We start from the raw sequence: 27,374 nt of genomic DNA, 5'->3' as shown, positions 1-27,374 counted from the left end.
AAATATTTTCTTGCAATGCTTTTACCTGTGTTTGTTGATAAGATCCTGGGAGAATGCTTACCAAGACAGTCGCTAGCATCGACACCGTTCTTGTTACACCGAAGACATTTTAGCAAGGTTCGTGTTAGGACACCTAGCCCTTGAATATGGTTGACTGGCCGCTACTTTCATGTCATCACAAAAATGCGTTACACCACTTTCTGGAGCTTAATTTAATAGAGCAATAAAATAATAGCTATAGTTCAACTAGGAAATCGCGTAATACATTATCTATAATATCTAAATTTTAACAAACTAATTAAATAGTTTTTTATATTACCGTTGGGAAAGTAAATAATTTACTAGTAATTGAACTTCTCATTGGAAGTGTTCTGCCCTATACTACTCGTTTTTGTTTTTTCGATTTCTCTATAAGTAAGCGAACTCAGCAGTATGGTATCAATATTTCAATCAATACCTAACTTCCATTCTGCTGACTGCTCCTTCAAATAGGGTTATATTGCTAGCGTTTCAATATTAACATAAAACCTATCAGCTTCTAGACTAGAAGGCCACACAGCTTTGCAGAATTTCACAAGATCATTGTCATAAATCATACAGTACCTTTATTTTATTTAAAGCTTGGAAGATCAGGCGATGATAACACGTCGAAGATTGACAGAAACCGTTTTAATGTTGGCTGGCCGCTCCCCATTTTTCTTACTGAGACTGTCAGTTACAGCGATACCATTATATGTCAGGTGCTGAAAGGTATAATTCTTAGGTTCGTCGAAGGCTAAAGCCTTTTCGGTGAGGACACGAAGTGCCTAGGGAGACGGGCGTTGTCATTGTCATGTGCTTCCCGCAACTCAAGGCAATCAGTGCTTTCAAACACAAAACAGCACACTGTACCAGTCGTTCCAACTAGTTAACGTTAGCGTAAAAGTTCGCGATCTTCGCCAGTAGGAGCAGCGCTTGGACGGAAGGTACTCTCTTTTGAATCACGTTTGCCTATTGTTCCGGCATCCTCGATTCTGTCCTTGTTCCGAAAAATCCCTGAGCAGCCTTTTCGTAAAGCGATATGCTGCCAGCGAACAGGAAGCATACGGCGACGAGATACTGCAAGAGCTAGTAATGTATGGCCGGTTCAGGTTCGTTTTGACCTTTATCTACTAAGGCTTGCAGCCTCTTTTTCGTTACTGCCTTTCTCTGTTTTATACTTGAAAGCATACTTACGTCTCGACTACCACTTGTATGATTACTTGCTGAGACGAAGACAAAAATTGTCGCCAACAGAGCCGTTTACCTACGTTCTGTGTTTATGGGAATGTTCTAGTTTGAGTTGTAGTTCTGTGGACTTCATGACGTTGGGCTTTAAAAGGTGAGATTAAACTAGGTAGCACTTCGAATTTGTGTTGAAGGGATAAATTCAGCACACGATGCCTGCAAATTTATTTGCCTGGTCTTTTCAATATACGACCATATACATATACGGCCATATATTGAGATGTACTATATTATGTATATATATGTAATGAGGTGTTTCGTTACTTCTTCTCTTTCTTATGTAAGCACCTATGTACTTGTAGAAAGCTTACTGCGAGCGACATGATTGTTAGACAGCTGAATTTTTTGTCTACGGTATAGCAAATATGTATAAATAGATTACGTAGGACCTGCGCGAAGAGCTTAATCTAATCTCATTTGTTGAGTGGCTAGCGATGTTACTACTCATCACTGTAACCGTCAAACGTATTGTTCATATAAGACAAAGCACACGGGAATAGATAGTATCGATTTCGACTTTTTTAGATCGTTTCTTACTATAGACAACACGAGACTATCTATGCGTTTTTGCGTTTCTGTAGAGTCAGCAGTTTAGCTTCAACGTCGACTTTGTAGTACGAGACTGACATGGTTGTGTGTTGGGCCAATTTTATTACTGCTGTACGGCTGCAGCAGTACATTGGCTTCCCATAATATCAGTAACTCTACTTCGACCGGGACTCTTTGGCGGAAAAAAGTCCTTGCGCGAGTTAGGACCGTCACTGTTACCTCCAAACATTATCTTTTCGTGTCTTTTCCAGCATTGTTGCGCTTTTTGACCTCTACAGCATCGAGGACCCGAGCACTGACCCCACGAGGGAACAACATGCCGCGCCATAGCGTCTAGCCGACGAAGGCGGCCATTTTCTTGCTTGCCAGCTCGGGGATTGGTGCAGCACGAACATTCTTGTCGTTTACGACATATGCGACGGCAGGCTCGGCCAAGAGAAGGGCGGCCCTATGCGGAGTCGACACCCGTATGCGCCCTAGTGCCTTCATTCTCTCTCAGTTAGTTCCCTTCATCATTATGCTGCCCCCTCGATTTTCCTGCTGGCTCGTTCCTTATCGCCATATGGCATTCTCGCATGATTAATGCTCGTAAATTGTCTCCTTTTCGCCGGCGTCACCATACCTTTGTTGGCAGCTTAAGCTTGCAACGATGTGGACTAAGGGTCGCTCGCCTTCGAGCAAATGCCAACTCTGGCTTAATGGTCCGTTTGTCTGCGCTTTTGGAACCATTATTCTCAAGAAAACGGGAAACTACGTTCTAATGCCATGTCCGGTGACGAAGTATGACGTAGTTTAGCCACTATATTCTACTGTATAGCCTACGCGGTGTAGATGTGTGACACGATAGAACTTGATGCCATAATAAGTTGACGCCATAGAAGGAGTAACGTGGTTAACTGTAGCAACTACCGAATGTGAGTTTACAGCAGAATAGGCACTATTCGTTAAAATCTTAAAAGACGAAAGCAACGTTATACACCGGCTGGCGCTTGCAGCTTATTCCAGCTTGGCTTGCCTTTTCTTGTCAAATTGATGACCACCAACAGAGTACATATATTCTCATAATACTGTATGTACGTAAAATCACAAATATTACGAAAAGAAGTTTTCGTTAAATGCAGTTTATACATGGATAATCATACGAGTAGTCTAATTTAAAAAAAAAGAAAACCATACTAAAATTTTTTATGATGTGTAACAAATGTTATTCATTATAGTATTTATATCCATTATAGTCCATTTAGTCTGGACGTGATCTGCAGCGATGTCAGGTTGCCGCCCTCGGTCGATTTATAGATGTCTGAACTGTCCGGTACGTTAATACAATAGGTGCAAGCGTGTTCGTTGTTTAAAGTTCGGAGCTTTAAAAATGACACTTGAATTTTTACGAAATGTAAACAAGCTGAACGGTAAGATTGCATTTTCGTTAAAAGTCGTAATAAAGATTGAAAAAAGCTGACTGATTTCGTATCCTTCATATCTAGGAGATATTCGCGCTATTAAAGTCCATCACTGCTAAAACTTTCGCCCCCATTTTTCGGTGATTAATTATGCGTTTGCAGTTGTCAAGATGGCCCCGTACTTGTCCAAGAGGGCCAACTTATCTTCACGGTAAGAACCCTGAGGAAGTTGAAAGAAGCGATAATTTATTGCAGGAACTTCTGTTTCGAATAGAAAATTGAGCTTTATTCTTTTTTGCAAGCCGATTATGTTGCCAGAGTTTTAACATCAATTTGATGTTTCAGAACGCGTGCTTATTAGCTTCTGTTATAAAATCAAGGAAACGGGATGATTGAATGGTCACCTCGAAATTGCTACCCAACCCAATAATTGCTATCTAACCCAATAATAATAAAATTGAATATAAATAATAAAAAACTAAAAATAAAAAACACGCATTCAAATCTCAACGTGGGCACCCATGAAAATTACCGTCACAGTACATCCTTGATAACTGAATGATCAGCTTCGGTTTTCATTACCATTAAAATTTTTATAACATAGGTTTGATTTTCTGCAATTTCTTTGTGCGCATAAACTTTATTAGAACAGCGGAAAATGGTCTGTGGGCTCGTGGAGTAAACAAGTTTTTTGTTGCAGGCTGTTTCGCTGTGTAGCCAAAAATTCCTATATCTGCCGATCCGCTTGGTTAGAGTCAGTCACCTAAAACAAATTATATACCCGCTAGCGAGTTTTATCTGCCTAACCTTAATGATGTCGCACACCTGATTGAGGGAAGCTAGTGCGTCATTCACCTAACCGTTAACGGCGAGGGGGCATTGCAGCTCTTTGCGGTCAAATCATTAGGACCACTCGAACCGTAATAGTGGAACTGCCCTCGGCAGATCATCAGCGGGATATGAATCCGTAAGAGAAAATTAAAGCCCACAGATCAACTGATTTTACCGAGTAATACTACTGACAGCGATCAGACAAGCCAGTTTCAGGCAGAGAGGCGTATTCTCTACGACATGCTTTTAATGGACCACAATGAATGTAGGTGTTTAACGAGCTATTTCAGCGATGACAGTCATTGCAACAGTATGTGCTCAAGCTTTGTGATATTTTTCAATACAGATATCGTTACATGTATATTTTGACCTTAACCCATTCATCGTACACGTGAAGGTTTCATCCACCGCAGTTAAGTTACGATGATATTTTTACTGTTCACTACTAGGAAGTCAATAAACCAAACGACTGAGATTATACAATAGCCTTTAATAAAAGTACTTTCTCAAATTAAAGTGAAAACATTAACTTGTAGCGGGTCAGCACGAATGTCATAACATTTTCTATTCAAAATTAGCCCCTGACACATTATGCGCAAAAAGGCTTTAAGGAAAATATAAATGATGAGAGATTTTGGCCCCATGAAGTCGTTACAAATACTAATCGATGTTCGATTTTATTACATTTGTCCAGAAGATTCCTACTTACCTGTTTTGCTTAGTTTATTGCTTATGGAGTGTCGAAACGTCTAGGCTAGAGGAGGACCGGAACTTGTGCCACGAAGATATAATTAATAATATTCGAAGTTACAGTTCGAAGTACTGCGCGCGCTCAAAATCAAATGGAGCACGGTCATAGCAGTATTTCGAAATTACAGCTTATTGTTTTCGAACTAATTTAGGAAAATCGTCAGTGTGCTTAGAACTGAATTTGTCTGTGATGCGAGAACGCATTGCATTAAAATTAGATTGAGGAAATCATTAGACGAACAAAAAACTTGCATTTTAAGTCAGGTCATTCTGACACACATCTTGAGAGTCAATTATACCGTCGAGAAAAGATATCCGGGCAAACTCGATCTTAATGCGCTGTGACTAAGCAGACCTATACAAAAACCTTATAATGAGCTATTCGGTGAAATGAACAAATAGGACGCGTTCGATTATTGTGATGGGCGATGACGCGGCTCGAGCTCAGTCTAACAAAATGATTCGTTAGCAGTCCAATTCCACGATTGTTTCGATATATCACATCGTTGTTCAAAACATCTCGCTACCGGAACTGATGTAAGCAGGTAACTACGTACAAGCAATCTATAGCCATCCCAGCTTAATTGAGCGCTTATCATACAGAACACAACCAGGTAAATCGATTCGTGAATAGCGTGTAGATACACAATTATAAAGGCGAAGCCCAAATCATACTTCTGAAGACCGACTAGGTACAGCGTTCTCAGTAATGAAACGTTAGATCCTAGTTATTGGCTAGTTTAAAGAAGTCATTTCAAGTTAAGTATCAACGAAGTACAGTTTGAAATTTTCCGGTTACATTTTACATCTTAGAACTATGGATTAGTTGAGGGATATGTTTGATACAATGTGTGACATTGACTTCTTGCGGTCACCGCACGGGGTTACGTTTGGACGTGTTAGCTCCATGACGAAAAAGAAATTTCTTTGTACTTTTAGAGGGTCTTCATAAATTTTTGCTCAACCTTACACCTACTAGCAGCGGGTGTGTTCTTCACTTAACTAGGTCTTGCGACGGCTTTGTCTCAGACACTTACTAAGATTCAGTGAATTGGCGGCACGTATCACGCGCCGCCGAAAGAGACGTTTAGTGTCGGCTGAAGAAGCGTACATTTTGATCAGACTGTTGCAGTTCTAATAAAAATTAGCTGGCGTCGAGTGCTAGCAAATTCTAGGTTACCGGCGTAATGCATACGATCGTCCGTGATACAGTGCTGCGCATTGTTAATATGAACGATCATCTCTAAAGAGGCACCTTGGATCTATATGAGAATCGTTTGTCAGTCAGCAGGATAAGCCTGCGAGAAAAACCGAAACGAACCCAATTAAGGCAATAATATGCCAGAGAAAGGGCATTCTTTATACACGTAACTCTTCATCGTTTTTTAGATATATGGTACCAAAATCAAGAATTAAGGATAACATATCTTTTGTGGTACGTGGGAGAGGCTTACGCATTCGATTTGACAGTAGTACATACTTGTGAATAGCATCCTTCCCGTTCAGTTAAAAAAAAAGTGAGTTTCTGTAGTGTACTCTAGGGCTTCGGTCTATAAAGATGGCAAATATAGTCACCCATCTATCTGGTTTGCTTTGCGGTAGTCAGCTTCAAAATTACGGATAAAATGGTTTGTAAGGATATTGTCTCAATAATACGCATGCAGCAATAAAAGATTCACTGTGGAGTGGCGCTTTGATTTCGTACTACCGATGTCAACTTAGCTCCAGCATTTTAGGCGACAGGTTTTTTGATGTGAAAGTCAACTGCTCATTTCTCTCATGCTCTGCGATGGGTTTAGGACCTATAACGCTGAATAGGATTAAATACAGATAATTATACCGATCGTTACAGCCTCAGACTAGCTATAATTGGTAGTAGATCTATTGCTGTCAATCTTAAACAGTTAGAACGAATCATAAATTAAGCTTAAATAATTCTTCAAATAAACTGATCAAAGCCAGATGGACTCTGAAAATTTGCTTATGTGTTAGATTACACGGGTAATCAGTTTATGGGCGAATAATTATGTCAAACAACCCGTTACTGTCAATTTTCAATGATGTACAACAACGCGTAAAGCGAAACTGTGATCAACGCATGTATACATCTTTTTATGGAATAATGCACATTTAAAAATGTCCTTAGCACTAAGACATAGGCATCTATTTTTTTTTCTATATGATAGCGTAGGCAGCAGTGTCGGGAGCTTCAAGCCAGCAGGTATTCCACTCTAATCTGCTAAAGCATATGCAGACTAATGTAGTCCTATAGTTGCACATTTGTTAAAAAATAAACTCTTATACTAATGTCGACTTTTGAAAAGGGTTCGCGTTACTGCGGATACAAAAAAAAACGGTTGATCGGGCGGACAAAGTTGAGGTATAATAGGATTCCAGCGAATTTTCGGCATACGAATCCGCTGTTTCCAAAAAAAGTATACCACTAGAGTACAGCTCAGCTTTACGCGAAGTCCGCATGTTACATTCGCTATCGGTGGCAAATCACCCTGGTGCACATACAAACCCTGCCCCGAAGAGCGCGTTAAAAGCATGCCCAGTCCTGTTATGAACTTAAAGGAAAACGGTGATATTTTAGGGTAAAATATAAAATAAGGAGGGAAAACATTATTTGCGTGTTTTGCACCGTCTTCCTTTTTCATCGCAAAAACAGGTGTCCACTTTGTCACACGTCTAAATGTTTATGTTCATTAAGCACTAAACACAATTACGTGCTCGATTACGACTGTCGAATATCAGAAAGGACACCGTTTACGTGCTACCGATCGTTCCGCTAGGCTTTGGGTTTTATGCCCGGTATCGCCGTTGCACATTCCGTTAGACACACGGCTGGCTTCCGGCACGAAACGAAGTCTCTCTATGCCCAGGTTCGAGGCTAGAGCACAATGTGTCCCCAACATTAGCATGCAAATATATCACCCATTAAACTATCACGAAGGACGCGGGGCCTAGTGACACTCTAATAAAGCTACAATCAATTCCCTTTATCGAGGACTGGGAAAATGAGGAAGGCTAACCTCGTGAGGAAAAACATGAAGACAGTTGGCTGATCTTAAGTATTCCAGAAAGGCTACCCGGAACATCGCTGAGACAGCCTGGAGCGCTTTCAATCAATCCTTTATAGGAAACATATTAAGTACCTAATCGCTTTAGTGCCAGTCTCTCTTAAACCAGTAGTCTTCTAAGAAAAAGAATGACAATATGTGTCGAAATAGAAAAAAAAAAACAAAAAAGGAGTAAAAAAAGATTTAAAAAAACATGCATGCTATTACGCACAGCATTTACATTTACCTACTGAAACCACACGGCAACTGAATCAAAGGGCAGACGTACTAAAGCCATTGTTCACATCTGAGCTCGCAAGCTAATGAAAGCTTCTATAGGGAAAATTGACGTTACTTAACTGCATTCAAGTCGTTGCGTTTGTATGCAAATGTCGAGCGCCTGTGGAGCGGGGCTGAGAAGAACCATTATTCGAGCAACTATTGTCCACAGTTCGGACACTTCAATGCTGTGTTTAAATAGTGGATCATTTTGTTTGTAGTAGTAGAATTAAGATGGAGAATAACCTAATTAGAGCATATGATTTCCATCCTTGCGTCCAACGGATCTTTTTCAGAGTTGCTGTGAGCTAACCGTTAACATGGGAGACTCTTGCAATCGCCGGGCACTGACCGATTTTCAGCTTGGCCAAACTAATCGCGTGACGCAGTGATAACAAATTTGTGCTTGAAGGACTTCAATGAACACCACCGGGTTGAAGCCTTTAGTAGAACCTCAGTAATTACGAGCGGATCTGAAATCTAGTTTTTTCTCCTTGAATTTTTATCTTGGGAGTCAAGATTGAGATTGAGGGATTGGTCTATAAGACACCCTGTGAGTTCGACAAAAATCCCTATTTCGAGACCTCGATATATTTTGATTTTTAGTTGAGAGCGCCATGAATATACCTATCTACAAGGGCTTAGCCAGACAAGAGTGATATTACTATATATATATATATAACATCGTAAATACCGTAGGCAAAATGAAAATATAATGTTTCGATGAATGAACCAAAGTAAGACTTTTAAATGGTACGTCTTCGTGCATATTTAAGTAATTAATACTTTATAATTCGCACATCGGTGCTATTTTAAAACAGCAGAGGTCTCAGTTCATCTAATCGTTCCAGGCACTCGATCGTGTACGCCCCATGGCTTCTCCGACGTCAGTCTCATTTTGTTGGAGGCATTCAATATAGCGACAAGTAACATGGGCGATTCAATTACCCGATCAATGGCTAGCGGTACAATGACTTCGGTACCGAACTGCTTAATTACTTCTCCGAATTGCCTCGGTACGGAAACAGGCCAGAGAAAAAAATATCCGCTTTTTTGCCCTAACTCGGCTTTTAAAAACAATAACCTGAATCTATTTGCAGCAGCAAATGGAAGTACCAACAATAATCGTGCAGTATTTCATTAACCGAAGAACGCGGTGTCTTATAAGAGTTGTGCCTAATATTCGGCACACGGTGACTAGATATGTGCGTGTTGCGTTCTCGAGATATGGCGGCCTTAAGAAGCCAAACGAAGATTACTCGTGTGTTTTAGGCGGTTAACGAAAACAAGGACCGTCTCATTTTAACCCAAAGGCCAACGTACATCATATAACAACAGATTAGAACCATTAAACTTATATACAATTAACTATACTGATGAACTTTATAATATAACCACAGTAGATTGAGACTGCTTATATTAGGACTAGCAGTAGATGTTCGGTGCGATATTTTTAAAATCTTATTAAAAATACAGTCTACCAATCGGGCTTGAAATTGAATCGATTGGCTACGAGATCGTTACTTTTTCATCTACATCCATGTGCCATGGACTAAAAGGAGTTCATTCTATTTCAGCGTGATGAAGCGCTCCGTTTACCTCGTAGGATTCAATCCTCCTGTCTTGATATTTCAAGACAAGAGCGCCATACGTCCGTTAACGCCCATATAGAGTCAATATTAACGATTTAGCACGGGACATATACTAACGTATATTTAGTATCAATAAATTTACTTGTTAAAGCCCATTCTAGGCTGTTATTGTATCAGTATTATTATTATGTAATTATGTAACACGCTTATACCTGCCACTTCTGTTACGACTGAAGGCCCTTAACGCTAAACTAAATATACTACATGCAAAATAGTGGCAATCGTATATCTTCTGAGGGCTGAAAGCGACATAAATATCATCTTATTCAATAAAATTCATCACGAATAAATAATTTTACATTCTTGTAATTGGTAAACATGGTAGATGCTGCCTCGTTAAGAAATAGCATGAGGCATCCCTATATGAACACCATATTTCTGATATCGTCGATTTCGGCGTAAAGCCAACAAAGTCCATGTTACTCATTAATTTGTCCAAAAATTATGTGCTCATGAGGCACGAGGAAGCAGCTCGAACGGTATACGGCATCGTTCGTTTTCCGTAAAGTGAATTTCTGGCGATTCGATGTCTTTTGATGATTGCGGCTATACGTTTGCTCCCAAATAAAATACTTAGCATCTGGCAGACAAAACCGAAACATACGGTTTTCTTTCATCTGCAAATTAATCCCTTTGTTAGTATTGGGACAACTAATTGTTCTGTTGCTATTGCTGGGTCGCATTTGCAAGATAATGACTCGGTCCTCGGTCTATTTCGTTCTCTTCTGACTTTTATCTTCATGGATGCAAGGTGTTCTTACGACAGCGAGGTTTTCGTGTTAATGGATTCACGTGCTCAACGTTCACTGGAACGAGATCGGCAGTAGCAACAGTGGTACTAATAGTGGCTTTAGCAAAACCGAAGTCCAGCCCAGAACCGACTCGCGTGCCCGCGTGCTCTAGCGGTATTTACCTCCTTCCCATTCCAAATGACCGAGCGGCCGAATGAATGAGTTACATTGTCAAGCTAAAATGACACAGTGTACGAGGGACCAATGGTGTTTATGTGTGTTTACTGTAATGATAGCGGGCAGTAATAGACACAAGGCTGTGATGGCACAAAGGGGCAGAGACTTACTAACCATACGAGAAGAAGGCTCGAGTAGTTAGCAAAGTACAAATGTACTGGTTCAACGCCCAAACGCGCGGTAAACGTAGTTGCTGCCAGCAAAAACTTTCGCGTTATCTTTTCACATCTGTGGATTGATTAGGTTTAGGTCTTAGTTGAGTTGTTTTACGTGTGTCGTACCCTTGACTGAGATATTATTTCTACTGATTAGATATTTCAAGGCCTCGTTCTTCCAGACCCCGAAGGGAAACACTGACTCACCCCCCAAAAAGACCTCGTATTATAAAGTTCCTCGTATTTGTGGAGCAGGAAGGATTTTCTCAGATATTACTATACTAGGAAAAGGCAGCCATGTTCTGATTGCTTCCTACAAGCGCAAAATGTAAAATACATCTGCTAAGTCAAAACATAGAGAAACCAGTAAATTAATAATGGCCAGTTGATTTCCTCAATCGATTGCATGCTGCACTTATTATTATGGTGAACAAAAAATTGGGAAGCTTGTTTCATTTATATACGTTTATAGATCAGTGACCACTGTTTTTCAAAATGACTGGAGCATGTGTATGAGTCCGCGCAAATGAATAGCATCACTAGTACAGCCATCTGTACATTACAACGGAATCACTTTAGCTGCGGCCCGTTCTAAACATTGATGTTAATGTGATCATGTATCATCGTGGTTTTGTTCTTCCGGCCCCGACTGCCGAGCATCTTTCTCTTTATCGAACAAAGATCTGCTTTAAAAGCCTTTGGATCTCGAGCAGGAACCAAGACAATCACAAGCGACGAATACCGTTGGATAGTTGTTTGTGTAGCGTCAAGTGTCTAGATGTGAATGGGGCACACTGCGCGTGTAGTTAAAGCTGTTGCTGGCGGCGTTGAAGCGGAACCCGACAGACCCTTCAGAGAAGCCGAGAATGTGGGAAAAGGTCGTAATCCACCACCCCATTAGATCTGTAATCAAAGTACAGAAAACATCTAAGTGCTCCTTAGAGAACACTTGAGACGAAGACCGTACATAGCGTGTCTGTTCTGTTGACCCGTCCGTCAAGAAGGGAGATACTCTTGAAGAGCGTCGCCAAAACGATCTACGACCTTTCCCCAGCACGCCTTTCTTGAGTCTTTAGTCCAACAACTCTACACATCATCACCTAATGCTATCGGTGCAACGCGTAAAAGTCGCTCTGTTAGCTAATGTGCACGGCGTGCAGCCGGCTGGCGCCACGCTACCAAATCTTTTCTGAAATCGCCAGTAGATAGATTGCTAATAGAGACAGTGGTACATACAGCAGCGGCTATCTGTTGTTCCTCATTATAGTTGATCACGGAGCAAAAGCCATCAGTGCAGGTCTGTACGGTCGTAATGTTTGGACAAAGTTCCACGCATACGTTTGTTTTTCGCCCAGATCTTGATTTTGGGAGATTCTTGTGCGTCATCACCAGCTTACAACGACTAAATTTTATACCTTATAGCAATAATAAGTTACGATAGGAATTCCCATGGAATTGTCGTCCGTATTAATTTCACCCTCTTATGCATAAAACTTTCTGAGAAGTAATATGTGATATCAGAAGTTCATAATATAATACGGAAAATCATAAAATTCAAATAAACTTGAATAACTCTTATCTGAGACCGTCAAAAGAAAAACCTAAGAATTTTTACGTTGTGTTGAATTCGGTGCGCATCAGATGAAGTATGCACATGAGTACCGTTAATAGAAGAAAGCAGGGCGTAAGATACTCTAAAAAGATTCTGTCTAAATATGTTTTATGTTTGCGAAGCCACATCGGCTTTAGGCTACCGAACCTCAATTTGAGGTGAAGGTTGCATCAAAATAATGCAGAATCGAGTGCTAAATACAATGCTGGATAAAGGTAGAAAGGGCTTTGTGCATGCGTTTTGACTCTAACGCTGTATGCGACACTGACCGTTTGTAATTTTCTAAACCAATTTCGATGAAGACGGTTGGCAATTAATATCATAAAAAATCAGAATTACGCTAAGTTAACTGTATGAATCAGGCTATTTTGGGAAACTGTCGCTTGACCATCGGACTTGTAAAAATAAGACATTTTCCTGCATGAAAACATGTAATTAAATAAATTTTTCTGCAACTTTTTTTAAATTTTTTTGATAAATATCTGGTAGCAAGAATCCTCTCAGATGAGCTAGCCTTAATCTGTTGTAAATAACTGATATGTTTTGTAATACATATGATTTTTTTTTGTAGGTATCAAGCATGAGCTATAGTTAAAAGTAGCTCTTTGATACGTACATGCTTTGATATTGCCAAGTTAGCAAGTTAAAAGCTTGACTACTTTCAATTCCTTGCATAATAACCGATTTTCTAAGAAAGGACTGACCAACTATCTCGACTAAAAATTAACCCAATGCCAAATAGGTAAGCTAACTTTATATAAATTTTTCTAGGCTTCCGGCCAAAATAAAAATTTTGTGAGTAATTGAATTTAAAAAATCAAACGTAACACGCTCAAAAACTATGATATTTTGTTTATTGCGCCGTTATGAGCGGAAAAAAGTGCTGAGTCCACTAAATTAATCTCGCGGTTCGCGCGCAGTCATTTGTTCTCCTAGGTAAAGACAGTCATTATTGCCTCTAGACAATTTTCGGCGTTCAGCCGTAAAGTGATATATTGAAAAAAAAAACGTGTTTTTCCTAGAACTTTTTCATTCTCTAAGGAATTGGCATTTTGTTCTGAAACATTTTGTAAAGGAACCTATATGAACGAAGTTTTTACACTACTCGTTTACTCTACACTTCATATGCGTACTAAGTAAAAAATAAATCGAGGGACAAGGTACCACTTGTGACACTGCTGATAAGTCAAAGAAATCTGTGACGAAGATGCATCAACACCGGGACCGAATGGTACGAAGCCCAGTTTTTTTCAACTATCCACACCAACCCTAATCTACCCGATATCTATGTCACGTTCTTTCTATGTAAAGCTACCAGCCATAGCGGAAGAAGCAAGGTAATGACAAGCAACGATGCCCCTAAAGGCTTCCATGTACTACCGAGAGCATAATGAGTGAATGCATTGAAGCCGTCGATGGTGGCAATAATAGTGGCAGACGCATGGCGTCTCGATTAGGAACGAACGAAGCTCTTGCGCCGGCAGAAAACAACATTGACGGCACCAGCATTTGTGTTCGCAGAATACATTGCTAGAGCTCAGCGTTGTTCGTACACATAGGTCTACATAAATAGCAATGACACCGACAGCGGCCACAATGCAGGAAAGGAAAATGAGACAGAAATGAGGCTAAACATGCTTACGATCGTGAAGACATAAAACAGGAGACAGGTCAAAGCAAAAGGGAAACTGACGTGAATCGTCAAGCGTGTGTCCTCCCGTTGTCATCAGTTGACAGTCATTGTCGTGTTGGTATTATTCTGTTGCAAAAATATTACATCTTCAATTCAGATCGAAAGAAATATCGCGAATCCAGGGTTGGCCGCGGTGGGATAGAACAGAAAACACGATTCAGATATAAACGGGCTCTGCAGAAAACGATGAACTGGCGTGAACAGCAAGACAAAGTTTCCCATAGCTCTCTAGTATCTTTCCGTAGTCAGAGCTTCTTTCAACTATTCCGCTGTTACGATTTGGCTTTTAGGTTCTGGAAGCACGATCACGCCTCTAGACGCTGGAGTATTTGTGTTGAGCTATAGGAGCTACCGCCAGCAATATCTTTCTTTCAACCAGAAATTGAAGAGGCATGAACCTCGGCAAAAAAGAAATATGGAAAATAGGACTATGATGGAAATAATGGCAGAAGTTCGTCGATGTTCTTGAGCCCCGAAAGAAGGAGCGGATAGAGGATACTGTGACAAAATATTGGTTAGGCTTCGCTTGAAGAAAAATCTTATCAACAGCTAAAAAAAGCATTGACAAGTTTCTACAGAAAAGCTTTCCCAGTTACAACTTCCTTCCACCATATAAAACACGAGAGTGGAAGCGCGTGGTAAAATCCAAGACGAGCAACAGCTGCTTAAGTATGCTTTGAGGTGCTTGCAACTTCCTTGTTATTCTAATGGTTTATCAAGATAGTTGTGTTTGTGCTTGTGCATTTGGCTATTCGTATAACTCTAAAGGTCGTTCAATTGCCTTAAATCAATGTAGTGCAAAACATTAGAGTTATGAAAAGTATGATGACATTTTGTCCACTTTTAATGCTAAAAAATCATACTGCTTTTTCGAAATTATACAGCAGTTTCTTGCAAAATGTATAACCCTATTAGGGGCATACATGATCATCTATACCTGCGGCTTTATAACAATAGCTCTCGAGAAGAATGGCAGAAGCCTGAATAGGAGTCTAAATGATCTATTATATCTAGTGCTGTTTCCTTTCCATACTCTACCTCTGTGACCAACTTCGTTTTTTTTCTCCCACCGATTTCTGACAAAAACATCTGTCGTTATTAGAGTCTGTATCGTATATATCAGTCCAAAAACATATTGCTGACAAGACACAACACGAACAGACGGACAGGCATACTACAAAGCTAGACTGGAAGGGAACCAGAAATCGTTCTGAGATCGTTCGGGCCATTGCATCGAGGGACTCATAGGGCAGTTCGGTCAGAGGAGTGGAGAAACGGGTTAGAAACTGCGTGGTCTAGGTGGGCGCTGCTCGCCAATCAAAGACGAAATGGCTGACGGAACCTTTTGTCTCGGCTACCGATTCCCAATAACGGCCTTTCCATCCGTTTGTACCCCTTTGTGAAGCCTTTCCACTCTCCGCTGATCCGATTGCACCGCTCACTTACCGCCTCAGTCACCAGTCTCACGGATAAATGGCCGCCTTACTTGCCGCAGTCATCGCTCCAAAAGCTGAACGGCAAAACGACCCGTGGGCAGAGAACTAGCCATCAAACCGCTTGAGATGGTCAATGTGACGTCTGACGCTTGCCGCTTGCTCGGACGCTCGAACGAGCGTCGTAGATCAAGTAAGGGCGACGAAGAAAGGCACGGACTAAACGAAATGAAAGGAGATGTGAGGGTCATGGAGAGGAGCCCGCCTCGGTGTTCTACGTCATTTTTTGGAGTTCTACTGCGTGTTCCCTTTTTCTGCCACCGTCCACCAACGCAACGTTGCCGCCACTGCCGCTGCCGTTGTTGTTGTTGTAAGTGCTGGCGCCCTTTACGTTGACTCGTTCGTAAAGCCTGCCGTAGCAGACCAGATTGTTCGCGCAGCTGTAGAGATTGTCGGAACATATTGTACGAGTGGATTGGGAGGAAGCAGGCAAATATCGCTGGTGCAGCAAAAAAGACAATGGCGAAACGGGACGAAGGACAAAAAGGAAGGCAGCAAACTGATGTCATAAAAGACTAACAGGGTAGCTAACAGCAGTCGAGACTAGCGCCTTCTCTTTGCCATTAACAAGGCACCACATGCGCATCTGGCCTTTCGTTGCTCGCACAAACACTCACACACCCAGTGCGATGTCTTTTTTTCTCTCTGTCCTCAACCTCATATATGGCCCTATGCCCTAACAAGCCCCCAAAACCCGCTAGATAGAGACAGTGGCATCTTATGCTGCCCGTGCTTCCTGTTCTCATATCTTCTTTTGCCGACTCTGCTGGAAACAGCAGTTTGGGACATGGACGGCTAAGAGAGTCTTTTTTGTCTGTTAAATGTAACATATGCCCCTTCTCCACCAGCATCACCACCAACTTGAAAGCAATGCTAAAAACAGCAAAAAACGGGACCACCATGATAGAAGTGTCAACAGCAGCTTCAATATCAATAGTAACTTCCTTAGGTATTTCGTCCAATTTTCAGCTCCACGCATTCTTTGGTCGCTCAGCTGTTACAGAAGAAAGTATCTGCCGCCGTCGACACCGTCGTCTAGACTGAAGCTGCGTGCGAAAGGTGATGAGATACGTTAAAGGGGTCTATTATGGCGCCAACACCAGAAATCGGAGCCATCGTCAGAGTGGATGCTGATTGTCAGGATCGGGATCATTCGGTTTCCCGTACTTAGTGTGGACAATGAAAAGTTACAGGTAAAGGCGAAAGAGTAATTAAGGGGGATGCACGAGGGTTAGTTTCTGAATCTGGGAAATTATTGCACTGATTGAATCACTAAATTCTAACGCATCAGTAACATTGATACCCTATGTCATTAGCGGTGACCAGCTGCTTCGGATGCAAGGTCTGCACTTTATACTGATTTTAAACATTATTACTATTATTAATTGTAGTAGTACTTTCTGCTTGGCTATATTAAACTTTAGCAGAATTATTATCTAACCTTATAGCAACGTTTGTCATGGTTGAATTTACTGGGCCAGATCTCTAATGAACCCTCTAGAGTACATACTAGAAAATATAGATTTACTTTCCTTTTAATTTTTTTCCTGTTAATAAAATATAGTTAGGATATACGGAGAAGTTTGTTGCATAAGTAAAGTTGTAAAGAACAGCTGAGAAATGCAACGAAAAAATTTGATCGTAAATAGAACATTGAATATAGATAAAAATAGTCTTTCCCTTCCAAACGAGAATAATCATTACATAGCTTATTAAATATTCTAGAAAAGTAGTTCGGTAGAAAAGAAGTATGTGGTTCTTATCATAAAGAAATGTTTTTCCTATTAATAAAGTTGTAGAAGTTGTTTGCAATTAAATAACCACGTAGACAAGTTGAAATAGTTCCTGGTCATCTGATCGCCTCTATGCCACTTCCAATATTACTATTGGACAAAATACTGCTTCAGTGCAAGCCCACCCTAGAAACAAAATGTTCTTATTGGCCGAGCAAAGTGCGAAAAAAGTTTAGCACGTATTGCACGACTATTGCAGAAACGTGCAAATATTAATTACAAAATTATGTTATATCAGCAAGATGCAGTTATGTTGTAGCACTAAATAAATTAAAGGATACGGCAGCTAATCTCTCTCTCATTGACGTTAGTATTTACGGTTACCTGACGGTGTAGCACAAAAAAATTGCAATTTTTATTCTAAATACTGTGTTAGCCGTATTTCTAAGGAGGTGTTTTATTTGATATGATTTCCTTTTGTTTCAGTGAGTTCTGCGATTCATTCTGAAAGTTCATGCCGTCCTCTTTGAAGGCTTCTCTCATTTTTCGGCAGCTGCAGTGTTGGGCTGGTTGAATCCATTAGAAGCTTGCCCAATACAAGCACTCGAGCATACTTCAGTTTAAGTTCAGTTAGGCAAACCGAAGGTCCAAAGCTCCAAAAAAACTGACGCATCTGCAAGATTTAGACAAGACAAACCGCTGATGCGTGCCTAGATAAATAAACATTTCTCAACAGACAATACATTCCTTCCACGCCAAATTAGCTAGTAATTTTTCCTGCCTGGTGTCGTGTGATTTATAATAGGTTAAACCTATAGATATAAATCTTTGAGGCCTTTTGTTTCTAATTCGGAGCAAATCATACTGCGTTGGGAAAAAGAAGGTATCGTTTTCCGTCCTCTATGACTTTAGCACGCGTTCCATGTACGTCCGTCGACGCTAAATTTGGAGAAACCGAAGCCACTATTGCTCCCAGGAAGATCGAGCACCTAGGCAACCGAAGCGGTAACTGTTTTAGTGACCATTTTATTGACTGGAGGGAACATATATGCATACGTTACACACACACGCGTCTATACAGATATATGGGCTCACTATGTTTTTCTACTTCTCGCAAATGCTAAGGACGCTTTCTGCGGCCCTTAGAAAGAAATAAAACTGCATGAAAGTCACAAATGGCGAGAGGATCCACAACTACTAGGTTTCAGGCTATCGAAAGTATGAGCAAAATTTGGATCAGGTCTCCTTCATCATTCGCTGGCATTTTGCGTTTCATCCTCAGCTTGAAGTAAACACTACTTATGCGATAGCCAAGACTGCAGGCTTTGGCCACGACAGAGTATTGTCATGCAGTCTTATATCTAGGTAGAGCCTTTATATGTTGACCGTTTCGACGACAATCATATTGTGGTAAGCACGAGTCGTATGACTTGTACAAACGATCGCATACAATGTATGTGTTGTTGTAAGAGCCTCTGAGTGATGTAACAATACTAAGCGTGAAACAGCACGGCGCTGTCTGCCTCTGGCCATGATATATGAGAACGTGCAGAACAACCACAGATGTATATGCACACATTTTGGCGTATTGGCTTCACAGCAAAGGTATACAGACACAACTCACGAACAGTAATGGATAAAGCAGTAGGATGAGCATCGGCGGCACCCCTGCTTCCGCGAGCTCTCAGGTCACTTCGTCCTCTTTCACTCTTACCCGCGCAATTTCGAAATTAACCACCCTATCTTATCTAACTCATCGGGTTTCGTAGTTACATGACGCACTAGCTATATAGAGAGACCAGACCCAGAAGCGATGGGTTGAACGTAGACGCCCGAAGCGGCCTGGTGCATAAAAGCAGCAGCTGCTAGTTCTTTTGATCGCCAGCAATGGTAAGAGAGCATCGCTAGTGGCTTTCTTTTTCCAAGTTTTCCGTATCTCTTTACAGGACCAACGGCGCCCAAGCTAGCTGCGGCTTGTGTTGCGGCTGCTGCCATCGCAGAGTAACTGGCGGAGCAGTAGCTTCCGGAACTAAAAAGTCTGGTCACGTATTTGGCCGCTGCCCTTCCGCTTGGTGTTTTCGTTGCTTGTCTGTCTTAACCATCGCCTCTTTCATGTCGCAGCATCACTACTAGGGCCGCCATCATCGCCATCGTAATACAATCAACATCACCGTCGTCGTCGTCGTTACTGTGATCGTTGTCGTCATGCCGAAGTCGCTGTTGTTGCTTTTTTCCGTAGTCTGGGCCAATGTAATGCTTTTGAACGATGACGAGTGCAAGGAAAGAAAGCGGGAGAATGCAAGGTTATGAGAAAGAGGAAGATGGATAAAACTGGAAAGCACTCATGTTTTGGTATTACGCCCTTGACTTGGGCCCTCGTCACTAGAAGGTCCGCAGACAGCTCAGTTCAGTAGAGCGAAAGTTTGATGACTAGAATGTCCGTAAGATGACGAGTGTTTGAGGCTTACGGACGAGCAGGCCGAGCAGAGTGGGCGGGTGGATAATGTGATGTTGTTCCACACTTTGATACCAAGCAAGCTATGACGATATCAAAAATCAACTAATGCATATAGAGCTGCCTAGACATAGCTGCAACAGCGCGCACACGATTGTCCGTCTTAGCATCGTTCTTCTATTTTAAGGTCATATATACAGTTATAATACAAGCGTACGTGGGACTAAACTGTGTGTGTGAATTCATCCCACAACGTATTAGGTGCCTTTAGAACGTGCTAAAAATGCAAGCTTTGGTCGACAGCGCCATTCGAGTCTACGAGAAGCCTTTTCGATTGCGGCAATGCGTTCACGCCCTTCGACTCTTACGTTTTTACCCGCTGACCTTCAACATTCCGATCTTAGTGTTTGAATTGTTTGCACCAGTCACGGTCTGGGCTTTCACCGAAAGTCTCTTTTTCTAACGTTTTCACCAATCTTCAATGAATTGTTGCAGTGCTGTGGCCCTGGGAGAAAGGAACAAAAACCTCAGTGCTGGGCGTTGATTTTTAAAACTAAACAATCTTTTTTTTCCCAGTTTCTCTCTCCGGAAGTAAACTCACCCAGTTCTCATGACCTCCTAAAAAGCTAAAATATCTAGTAGCCAGTTTTGTCTGCCAGTACCACGTAGTTCCAAAGCTAGGTAATTGCACAATATGCTGTTTTCGTATGTAGCAGTTTAAAAACATAATAGTTGGATCAGACCGGTTCACTAACTTATATTTGCGCTATTTTTTTCTATCAGGTTTCGAGGAAAAGGGGGCCAAAGGATTATTTAAGCCTTCCGCCTAGACACTGTTTCTGCGCGTTAGTGCGTCCCGTAACGCAGTTCCAAAGTCACGATTTACGATATCCTCAGTTAGTATCGTGGAGTTCGGTGGAGGCAGCAGGATAAATGCAGATGCTGGGAACTGGATGAAATTAATTGAATTTAATTGGGAATAGTCAGCCATTAGGTCATCGATTATTGCAGCTCTACCAGCAGAGCTCAATGGAAGGATCATATTTGCGACTGTGAAATGCATTTACCGTCCACAATAGTTTGCCTTTAATCTATTAGATCTCTTTAGTACACGAAGTAACGGTCGTCCGTATCCGTGCCGGTTTTGAAGCGTAGCTTTCTTCTTCTATAATTGCGTTTATTGTTCCTTACGTTGTCCAACGTAAGCAACAGCGTCGAGCAAAAAAAAAGCGATAATTCGCGTTACATTTACTATATAATACGTTTTATGTTTCGTAGAAAACTAAAATATTTACAACATCCAACCTAAATCCAACCTCGTCGTTAAATAGGTTGCTTTTTTTCTCTCCTTGCGCTATGTGCTTACAATCGTAATAACAATTATGTAAATACAACGCTTCCCGATGTTCTGAAGGTAAATACACATGGAAAATTGTTTTTTTTTTTCGATATAGAGGAAGAGAGAATTTCCGTCTTCTATTAACAGTTGAAGGTGTGGCGGTGGCAGTAGAAGAAACCGAATACCTTTCAACCCTCCTGGCTAACGTCTGTGAACGACAGGTTTTCATCGTTTTCACTGTCAGTGTCCTACTTTTATGGGGCGTCTTCTAAGGAGTTCAACAGCACTGGCGACCGATTTAGGGCACGTGCAGAGAAACCTCGGTAGTACGAATAATCCTATGCATAAGACAGCTGAACCAGTTTTCTGAATGCTTACACGATGAAGCGAGTGGGGCAGAGTCAGCGCGGTTTGGGGCAATCGGGACTGACTGCATGCGTTGAAGATCACTGAATAGGAGCAAGGCACGAAGACGATTATCGGTTTTTCGGTCGTCCTCGACCAGATGGACCTTCTTGAACTAACAATCATGACTAGATTTTTCCATCGTTCCGTTCTAACCGTATAGAGTTTAGATGCGCAAGACCCGATACGCATTTGCCACAGCATGTCTTCAATCGTTAATTAGAATGAATAATTACACTCTGGACTTCCATAATGTTTAAACGTTTGCCGTTTGTCCAACCTGACTGAATACATTGTTTCATTAGCCTGACTAGGTCGTTTCTAATCCGGTCAGATACGATTCAGAGAGTAAGTGGAATTGATCTATTTAGTTAGCTTTTGGTAGACGGCTGAATAGCAAAATGTGATGCATGTAATCTAGTTCTCTTTTTTGTTTAATTTGAACCTGCGATGCCAGTTTAATGAAAAATCTAGAGGCTGCGACCTTAACTTCTGTTGTCTGCCAACCTGCGCATCAAGTGTTTTTGAAACAATCGAACAATTATACTGAGCCAATAATATCTCACCGAATGTACTTTTAAACTTTTGATACAATATTGTTGCATCTTAATGATCGTTATCTCTGACTGGTACGTTCGTCATTTGTGGAAGATAAAGGTACCCACCCCTGTGAATAACCAAAAAGATATAGTAAACGCGATCTTTAAACCGCAAGTTACCAGCAACAAAAATCTTATTAGCACGAGATTATCGACCCTCCCAAGTAACTTCAGATGTCAATATATTGAGTAACTCTTCTGACGATGCTGGGAATCATAACATCCTATTAATAGAATTCCTTTTTAGTCGTTTTTATACCGTTATAAATAATAATACTTGTCGCTTATGGGGAAAATTTAGAAGGTTGGCATGGCCTTCCAAATTGTCGTGCTAACATTGCTGACGAAGCGCCGGCCTCATGGTTCCGGGTTTGATTCTAAATTGAAACTTAATGATTTATTAAAAACATTTTAGTTTTCGTGATTCGTTTGTTGAGTTCTCGCGTTTGAGCTGCTTAAGTTTCGTGAGTTCAAGTGGGCTCCGATCGCGCCACAAATTCTATTTCCTACCATGCATGTGGAACTTTTCAATTTTCAAGTCTTTGAAAATTTTTGTAGCGCCAATCACCAACCTGTCTCTCAGCAGTTTTAGCGAATGCTAACAATAAACCTTGAAGACATTGTATCAGTGTCTACACAGAGCTAGGCCTATGTCGATTTCCGTTTTTAGGTTGTAACTGTTCAGGCTCTGGCGCAAAATAATTCGAAAAGTCAGTAGAATTTAGGCATACTCCTCCTTTACATATGAGGATGCTTTGTATTGTTTCCAGCGATGGTTCGTTATATTCAGTAGGACAAAATTGTGCTGGTCGGTTAAATTAGCCTGCTAAGACTGCTACATAAAGCACTATAGTAAAGTATAATATATTTGCACTATCCATAAAGCCACGTCAAGTACGTAGATGTGAGTAGGATAGTTAACTAAACTTCATTTATAAACGTCACCGATTCTATTTACCAGTCTAATTGGAATTATAAACCTGTCTAATCTCTAAATCTGTCATAGCTTGGTAATCCTAATTATTGGCGTATTACATAAACGTTATTTTGTACGATATACTATGACTAGCTCGAACAGATACATTCTGATTAGTAGTATGTTTGGCGCTGCTGTCGCATACTCGAACAAGACCGCCATGATGGATTTATACGAAAATAGTCAATCAATTTTTTAGTGAAAGTGTGTCGACAAACCTGATATGGTCTCGTAAAAATCGAAATGCCTCGTAGATGAATTTCAACGAATCGTTCAAACATCAAATGCTGGACTTGATGGCTTTCAATAATAATTATCTAAGTTCGTTTTGACAAATGCTTGAAGCACCGTTGAACCATGGACGTACCAATTTATGGTCTTTTAAATACAACAAAATTAAAGATGCACTTTAAAAATTATGTTTATATTAAAAATTAGTTGATCATAACGGTTCTCATTTTTTTCGATTGCATCCGTCGACTCTTCATCCCTTGGCACCTGTAATGAACAGTCGAAAAGACGTAATTCATCATGGACAATTTTCTTGCAATGTCGTCGATCTGTAGCGGCCTTTATATTGGCAACGTGTTCCCTAGTGGACGTAGACCTTTAAAACAACTGATTGACTGTAAAATGATATAATCAAATCCCAACCACTTCATTTGATCGCCCTTAAAAGCCATCTAGCTTTATTCGTAGTGATAAAGTGGTTAACTTTATTTTTTACCGTAATACTTCTAAAAATATGCAGCTATATTAAAGTACAGCGTCAATGTGTGCCAATGAAAATCTGCTCTTAACATGTAACAGACTTATATCTGAAATTTTGATTAGCCGTTTATTGATCAAATGATGTTTCACCCAGTTTGTTTTTTGTCAAGGTCCGAATTGTTTTTTTTATCATTTAGTTATGAGTGCTGTATGACAAAGTGTCTTTTTCAAAGAGGCAAATTTTGTTATTACGTACAAAACTAAACATACACAAATCGTTATTATAATTTGCTGTTCACGTCTTTTGCTAGATCCGGTCTAGAAAAGTGCTGAATTTTATTAAATATAGAACGCAATAGACGCTTTATGCGCCACGCTTCATTGTAATTTTTTCGTATAGCTTCCAACCTGCGAAAATCTCGCAAACTATCATGTATTATGGTTGCTAAATCATTTACTGCAATGTGTTAGGCTATAGGGGTTCTGTTTATTGCTCCGTTTCTTAATTTATTGTTTACTAATGGTCAGTTCGCCCTTTGCCCTATCAACTGTTGTTATTCTGTTCCTAGAATCACAGGAGTTTATCTTAAATTCGGACCCCAATTTCAGGTGTTTGGCGTAAAGAAAGTACTTGCGCCAGCCTGCCTGCTAGTGTTCTCAAAGGACTGCAGAAGCAGCTTAGAAAATTTGTTCTGCTATAGTGACGACCCTATAGCCAAGAGATGTAGGCCCAAAGTGTCCTAGGACGATCCTTGTACAGTTCGAAAAGATAAATATTGCGTTTTTGGGGATCGCGAACGTATTCTGGACTTTAGCGGGTAGATTTTGAGCAGTACCCAGTTATAGAATACCAGTCGTACATATGCAACTACTTCGAAGTTATTTCAGTAGATACAGAATGCCTGAGAAACGTCGAGAACACTGTCACCCGAGCATTCGCCACTTGATATAGTAATTTTTAAGGTAAAGTTTTACGGTCCGAAGAGAAAAATGATCGAACAACATTTTCGTCCGACAAAGTGGAAAAAAATTTTTAAAGGTATAACATGAGAAACGGGACCAAGTAGAAACGAATAGGCGTCACCTTCTTAGCAACAGCGCGGACTAGGATAGTGACAAGTTCAATTGAAAATAATGTTTGATCTGTAGCCATTGGATCGATCTCCGTGGCCTATTTATGTACAGCAGTAATATGAGTTGTGCAAGTGTTAGCTAAAGGGCGTCATGGATGCCTGAATATAACATACATGCCGGTCTGCGTACGCCTCGATTTTTACAATGTGAGCGGCAGGAACCGAAACGAAGACCGATTCATAAGGAGAATGACACGATTCCCAGGCGGCTTGTATAACGGTAGAAGACAGTGCAGCGTTTGAGGATGGAAACTACTGAGTCTTCGCACGTCATTCGACATCTTGCCAGATCATCACTATTAGCATATGAACGTCTAAATGGGAGGTAGTATAAATTCTTATTTATAGTCATAATAAAAAGAAAGTTTAAATTATTTGCTACTTCGACTCAACCTCTGTAAGCTGCTAATAGAATGATTATTTTCAATTGTAAATTCATTTAACCTTAATCACGATATTTCATAGACGAAAAAAAAAAAACAAAAAATGGTATACTTTTATACACATGACAAACAGGACAATTGTTCTTAAACATTGTTTTCGTGTGAAATACCAGCTTGATATTGGCTAACATTAAATCTAACGGCACCTAGTTTTATGGTTTTACCTTCGTAGGCTCGTTTTTATTTCGTAGAAAATAAAGGCTAGACATATCGTCAGCACTAGTTTTAGAAACGTGGCTAAGAAAGGCGGCCACAACATCGCAATATACAGTGGCCTGTGTACGAGTTAATCAAGTTCGCTAGACCTCCAGGTAGATCTCTGTACGTCTTGTTGACGTTTTGATAAACGCGATTTGTTATCAAAAAATAATTGTCATCTAAGTAGGGTGGCAGAAAAAGGATTTTTCCCAGATTCTATAGAAATAATAGCATGAGTACGTATATACTCAAGTTAATATATATGCGTATATATTGAGAATGCGTCAATTAGATATAATCGTATCCCAGGATAACGACTGATAGCGTCTGACATATTTCGTTTTTAAGCTGCACTACACAGCATGTGTATACTTTATATAAAAATATTTTTGTTTTTTCTCAATTAATAAAATCACACAAATTCCATGACGTTTTCACACGACACAATCTAGCAGAGTTATGGAACAATTCACTCGGAAAAGACCGATTCTTCTTACGCGCGATCTGTTGGTTGTGAGAGATAAAAAAAGCGTATAGAAATTAATTAAAACTAAAAAAAAGATCACTTTAAATTCATCTGCAGGCCTGCCATTCGGCCTGAGGAAACCGTCTATATCAATGGGTGTCGCTATTTAACGATGTCAGTGTAAATATTTCAGTAACAGTACGAGCAGTTGTTGAAGCAGTAAATCAAAGTTACGAGACTGATAAATTCGCCCGATCCTCCATCGTAACTTCCATTTACATAAGTAGCACATTGTTTTAATCATAGCCTTGATACAGCATGCCTGGCTTCGTCGGTACCAATGGGGCGCTCCGTAACGAACTAAAATCCGACGCTAAACTAATTGCAAATATATTGTTTACTAGATAGATCGTATTTAGCGAGCGAGCACCTAAACCTGCCATCATAAATAGCTGTTTCCATCCCACATCTTAATGTAGTACTTGGGGTTTTCTGAGATAGCCGAAGCTAAATTAACCCTCACGGCACAATTGGGCTGAAAAATTAATGTGAGCATGTTGACAGTTGTGTGCAAGTACAGGTTCGCGATTTTGTGTGTCGTTTTAAACTCTGTTGCCACATATGGCAGCTGTCAAATTTTTCATAATGTACAATGTACAGCACCCCACAGAATACTTTTATCAGTAAATAAGAATGTTGACTCGACTTCACTTAAATTCATGGCGTCTAAGGCAGTTCAGCTGAGATAATAAACTCACCAATTTATAAGCCTACTTCATAACAACGTCTAAGTATATATATATGTATATGATTTTTAACTAAGCTACCAAGTACGTCAGAGCCCATAGATTTCAGATTGTATACAAAAACATTAGACTGATGGATCAGTCTATTTGCAAAAACCTTGCTCTTGTCGGAGTTACACAGCCAATGAGCGTATTTGATGCTTTCCTTTACGTGGCCCATTGCAAATACGTCAAGCTGTACACGGCCAAGAGCCCTCGTAGATGCTAGTTACGATACCAATTGAACTTTGATGCCACCAACAAGATGAGACGCAGTGAAACCAAAATTCGCCATGTTACAATTGTGATCTACTACGAAGCCGATAGCCTACCACTTTAACGTACATGATTATTTTCCTCTTCTCATATGTACGTCTCCACATTTGCGCTGCTTGTAACTCTGCCGGTGAGCGTGCGTGCT

At 40.5% G+C, this 27,374-nt stretch overlaps 1 long non-coding RNA gene across 1 annotated transcript; it reads left to right on the top strand.

Moving 5' to 3' along the window:
- Positions 1–2,388: 2,388 nt before the first annotated feature.
- Positions 2,389–9,884, top strand: LOC147752877 (uncharacterized). The gene is made up of 4 exons (XR_015312875.1): positions 2,389–2,729; positions 8,434–8,690; positions 8,989–9,153; positions 9,715–9,884. It is a non-coding gene; the product is annotated as an uncharacterized LOC147752877 (long non-coding RNA).
- The last annotated feature ends 17,490 nt before the right edge of the window (positions 9,885–27,374 follow it).

This window comes from Varroa jacobsoni, unplaced genomic scaffold (genome assembly GCF_002532875.2).
Source record: "Varroa jacobsoni isolate VJ856 unplaced genomic scaffold, vjacob_1.0 scaffold_921, whole genome shotgun sequence".
NCBI lineage: Eukaryota > Metazoa > Arthropoda > Arachnida > Mesostigmata > Varroidae > Varroa > Varroa jacobsoni.
This window is presented reverse-complemented; position numbering and strand designations above follow the sequence as displayed.